Source organism: Lontra canadensis, unplaced genomic scaffold (assembly GCF_010015895.1).
Source record: "Lontra canadensis isolate GAN:19392208 unplaced genomic scaffold, GSC_riverotter_1.0 scaffold153, whole genome shotgun sequence".
Lineage (NCBI taxonomy): Eukaryota > Metazoa > Chordata > Mammalia > Carnivora > Mustelidae > Lontra > Lontra canadensis.
The window spans coordinates 2,105,563-2,111,203 of record NW_022631147.1 but is presented as its reverse complement, the minus strand read 5'-3'; the positions used below and the strand labels follow the sequence as shown (position 1 = coordinate 2,111,203).

Below are 5,641 nucleotides of genomic sequence, written 5' to 3'. Positions count from 1 at the left end.
GTTTCATTCCTTCCCTCCCAACCCCCCACAACCCCCCACCCTGTCTCCCAGACTCCTCATATCAGAGAGATCATATGACAATTGTCCCTCTCTGACTGACTTATTTCTCTCAGCATAATACCCTCTAGTTCCAACCACGTCGTTGCAAATGGCAAGATTTCATTTATTTTGATGACTGCGTAGTATTCCGTTGTGTATATACACCACATCTTCTTTATCCATTCATCTGTTGATTGACATCTAGGTTCTTTCCATAGTTTGGCTATTGTGGACATTGCTGCTATAAACATCAGGGTGCAAATGCCCCTTTGGATCACTACATTTATATCTTTAAGGTAATGCCCAGTAGTGCAATTGCTGGGTTGTAAGGTAGCTCTATTTTCAACTTTTTGAGGAAACGCCATACTGTTTTCCGGAGTATAGAGCCCACTTTAAAACTAATTTTATAACTGGTTGATTCAACATAATCTGTCTGGGCCTCAGGTCCTCATTTACACAATGAATTATTGTAGCTACCTGATTTGTGAGGCCTCATATCTATAAAATCTTGTAGTCCTCAGTTCTTAGCATTGCACCATTCTATTTGTTCCAGTAATTTTTTTGTACTGATTCTACAGCTTGCTGGTTTTGAAAGAAGTTTTATCATGATAAGGATCTGTGTGAATTCCTTTCTTTCCCATAACTCTAGTGTCTCATTTCTGCCTCATAATTTCAGAAAAGCAGTTTGCATTATTTAATGTTGTCTAGTAACAGACTGATGTTGTCTGAGTAACAGACCCTGCTGTGTCTGCTGGTTTCTTGTTAGAAATGTCTTATAAGCAGAGACATCTGCCAAAAGTTAGGACCAGCTATGACAATAGGGTACTCTATAAATAGGATAACTACATAATTTATCTTGCAAATGAGGGCACTTTTGAGATTGAAAAGGATAATAATAATGATAATAATAATCACACACTCTTAAATATTAGTAATTATATTATATATTAACCATATATTTTATTATATATTAATTATATTTATGATATGTTAATTACACTTTATTTATATAATATGATTATATATAATTATAAGATTATACGATTATTATTATTATTTTGTCCTCGAGGGGAGGACATCATTCCTGGAAGTACTACAATTCCTGGTTGATATGTGGAGTGGACGGCACAAGCTCCTTTTTGGTCTCCCTTCTCCAAAAATCCATTTAATGTGCTGTCATTGGATAGCAGATATAGATATTAAGCTGATAAGAACTGATACTATACTTGATCTTCACCAAAGGCTGAGAAGCGATGAAACGGGTAATTATTTTTTTTTTAAGATTATTTATTTATTTATTTATTTGACAGAGAGAGACAGAGAGAGACAGGGAGAGGAAACACAAGCAGGGGGAGTGGGAGAGAGAGAAGCAGGTTGCCCGCTGAGCAGAGAGCCCGCTGTGGGGCTCAATCCCAGGACCCTGGGATCATGACCTGAGCTGAAGGCAGACACTTAGTGACTGAGCCACTCAGGTGCCCCAAATGGGTAATTATTAATAACTGTTCCAGGTCAACAGCTGTAAACCAGGAGTGCCCTGGTATGTATAGGAGCCCTGTCAATAAAAATCTTAGAACTCCAAGTCATTCGTTTAATAGCCATTTTTCAAATGCCTAAGTGCCAAGCTATGTATTAGGTGCTGGAGAGTCTAAGACAAACTGTGATTCCTGCCCTAAGGAGCTTTCAGTATAATGAGGGAAGCAGACAGAAAAGCCCAACAACTACAGTGAGGTATTTAAGTTCCATGACAGATATTTGCCCAGGGTTCCTAAGAAGGCAGGCAGAAAAGATACTTGAGCTAAGTTTTTATTTTTATTTTTTAAAATTTTTTAAAGATTTATTTATTTATTTATTTATTCAGTGGGATGGGGCAGAGGAAGAGAATCTTCAAGCAGACTCCCTGCGGAGCACAGAGCCCGCCTTGGGGCTCAGGGCTCCATCTCACAACCCTGAGATCATGACCTGAGCTGAAACTAAGTCAGATGCTTAACCGACTGTGCCACCCAGTTGCCCCTTGAGCTAAGTTTCTAAACAACAAAATGTAACCAAAGGGTTTGTGGCAGGTGGCAGGGGGTATGTTGTAGAGGACTTTTGGGTACCAGATGGGCAACTGGGACAATGAAAATAACAGTATTTTTTTTTTTTAAGATTTCATGTATTTATTTGACAGAGAGAGAGACACAGTGAGAGAGGGGACACAAGCAGGGGGAGTGAGAGAGGGAGAAGTAGGCTTCCCGCCAAGCAGGGAGCCCAATGTGGGGCTCATTGGGGGGCTCATTGGGGGTTCATGGGGAGCTTATAGGGGGAGTTCATTGTGGGACTCTGTGCAGGGCTTGATCCCAGGACCCTGGGATCATGACCTGAGCCAAAGGCAAGACACTTAACAACTGAGCCACCCAGGCGCCCCTGATAATAACAGTATTAATGGCAAGTTAGATTTGCATAGCCTTTTAGAAAGATGTCAAAAATTGGGTTGCTTGTCTGGAGGAAAATAGAGAAGCAGCAGTGTCGACATAGCCAGAGGAAATGAGAATAGCAATCCATAAAAGAGATGAGCATTCAGCTCCTCATGCAATTTCCGTGGAGGCCAATCAGCAGCTGCTCCCCAGGGCTCTGTTCTCTACCCACTTCTCTTTCTGCGTTCCCCCTGGATGACCTCATCCACTCCCAAAGTTTCAAAGGACAGTTCCTTGTTGAAGCCTCTTAAATGGGGATGCTCGTCTGGGCTTTCGGCTGAACTGCAGGTCTCAATATTCCCTGCTCATTGATTAACCTTCTCCCTCCCCAGATCTGCTCTTCTCCAGTGTTCTGTATTCTAAACAATGACCTCTCTGCCACCCTATTGCTTACATATCAGAAACCTAGGAATCATCCGATAAATCCCCTTCTTAGCTCCATGTCCTTCTGATGCTCTGCTCCTTTCTATCTCCAGAACCCCCTCCCTCCATTCCCACCTTGGTTGTGGCTCTCATCACTTGCAATCTGGATTACTGCCAAGCCTCCTAATTCTTCTGCTTCTCACCAGTCTGGCCCCCTTCCAAACTATCCTCCCTCCTGTGGCCAAAGTGAGTTTCTAAAATGCACATCTAAGCGCCTCATTTCATTGCTTGAAATCTTTCAGGGACTCCCCACATTGCTTCAAGATTCCATCCATCAGTCTGACCACTAAGGCCCTTGTCAGTCAGATCCATGGCCATTCCTCCGGCCCTGAGGCACATGCCTCCTTCACCCAGCTGTCACGAGGCTGGCTGCTCAAAACTGTTCACACACCTCTGTGCTATGATGCTGGCTCTTTGCTTTCCCTTCTCACCCATCCTCCCTGCTCTGACTGGCCTTCAGAAGCCTCTCCTCTAAGTCTCTAGGACACAACTTTTCCACAGCGCATTTCCATGTCTGTCACCCCCACTCGATCAGTGTTGCTTGGCCTGGGCACTATTGACGCTTCAGACCACTTCATGGTCATGTCCCCAGACATTGTCAGATGTCCCCCTGGAGAGGAAAACTGCCCCAGTTGAGCACTACTGTGTCCCAGACTGGGAGCTCCTTTAGGGCAGAAATCATGTCTTAGTTGATTTACATCCCTAGTGCTTCCCATGGTGCCTAAGAGGAAATGGATAGTCAACTAATATTTATGTAATGAATGAAAGAAAGAGGAAATGAATGTCCTTCTCATTGATGTTGGCGGTACAGTTAAACAGTACAAGCTCCAGGGAAGACAACTTAGCAGTATCTATAACAATTACAAATTAAGACATCTGTGGATCCGGTAATTTTTCTCGAACGGATTTTACAGCTATACTCATACATGTGTAAAACGATAAATGTTCCACAGCATTTATTGAAGTTTTGTTTTAATGACAAAAAACTGGAAGCCTAGTGGTCCACTGGTGAGACACTCTAAATAAATCATGGTCCTTTATACAACAGAACATTATGCAACAGCAAATAGAATGAAAAACCCTACACGTACAGATATGGAAAGGCCTCCAAGATACACTAGGAAATTTTAAACAGCAAAGTGGAGAATGGACTATTTGTGTTAAAAGGGAGAATAAGAGTATATATTTGTACTTGTTTGTATATGCAGGAAGAAAACTGTGGAAGGATATCCAAGATGCTCGTAATGTCTGTGTGTGGGCGGGGAGTGAGGTTGGGATCTGGGCAGTGGAATGGCAAAGGCAGGAGGAAGATTTTTCACTATGTACCCATTTATTCTTTCTGATTTTTAAATCTTATTTATGTATTGCCTACTTGAAATAATTTTTTTTTCAGATTTTTAAAAAAGATTTTATTTATTTATTTGACAGAGAGCGAGAGATCACAAGTAGGCAGAGAGGCAGGCCGGGGGGGGAGCAGGCTCTCTGCTGAGCAGAGAGCCTGATGCGGGGCTCGATCCCAGGACCCTGGGATCATGACCTGAGCCAAAGGCAGAGGCTTTAATCCACTGAGCCACCCAGGCGCCCCATGAAATAATTCTTTTTATAAGAAAGGCAGAAAATTGTATTTGAATTTATAGGTAATGAAGTGTACAAAACTTGAACTAATCATTGGTTAATTCATCAGATACAATTTCATTATAATTATTATTGCTAAAAAGAGTTCTATATTAAAATATAATAAAACCCTTTTCAGGGGTTCACGGCTGGCTCAGTTGGTAGAGCATGCAGCCCTTGGGGTTGTGAGTTGGAGCCACCCAAAGTGAGATTACTTAAAATAAGAGATTACTTAAAAATAAAATCTTTAAAACAAACAAAATAACCCCACTGTTTTTCAAATCTATGCTCATTCATGTCCCATGTGAAAATACTGGGTTCACCTAGTTATAATAAATTTCCCTCTAAAGAAAGCTTTTGTGCCACAAATGTTTTGTAGTCCAACATAACAGTCAATAGGTTGCTTTTTTTTCTTTTTCCCCAGCTATACTTTCAAGCAGCCATTCCCCCAGATTTCCTGCGAAACTACTTTGTATTAGACACAGCAGTGGATATTCTGATGGATAGGAAATGAACAAGACACATTCCTTGATTTTGAGTAGTTTATAACCTAATCAGAGTGTACATATCCTTGTGTCTGGAGCCTTCTCTTGAGCCTTTGCTCAAAAGTCAGCCCATACCATGACCCCACTTTCTAGAATAGCCACCACGGTCTCTCCATTCCCTTACACTCACTTATTTTCCTTCATCCCCACCTATGACCATCTGAAGCATTTGACTATTATTCATGTTGTCTAACTAGAACAACACCTTCTCCAAAATAGGCTCTCAAATGAATAAATGAATGAGTTAGGAAGAAAGGAATGGCTGCAGCATTCCTTAATATAGGGTATGGTATAAACAATACATTGGGTCAAATAGGACATGTGGACTTGAAGAATCAGAGATACATATGAATTTGAGCTGGAGAAGGTTGAAAAGTCATAATGAAATATATATCAGAGGTCTCACATTCTTTTTTTTTTTTTTTTAGAAACAGACTTTTAAAAAGATTTTATTTATTCCGATGAGAGAGAGAGAGAGAGTATGAATAGGGGGAGAAGCAGACTCCCTGCTGAGCCGGGAGCCTGATATGGGACTTGATCCTGGGACTCCAGGATTATGACCTGAGC

General features: G+C 41.4%; 1 non-coding gene across 1 annotated transcript; it reads right to left on the bottom strand.

The window, feature by feature from the left end:
* Nucleotides 1-1,107: 1,107 nt before the first annotated feature.
* On the bottom strand, nucleotides 1,108-1,294 carry LOC116859314. Its single transcript, XR_004381131.1, has one exon. It is a non-coding gene; the product is annotated as a U2 spliceosomal RNA (small nuclear RNA).
* Between the last annotated feature and the right edge of the window lie 4,347 nt (nucleotides 1,295-5,641).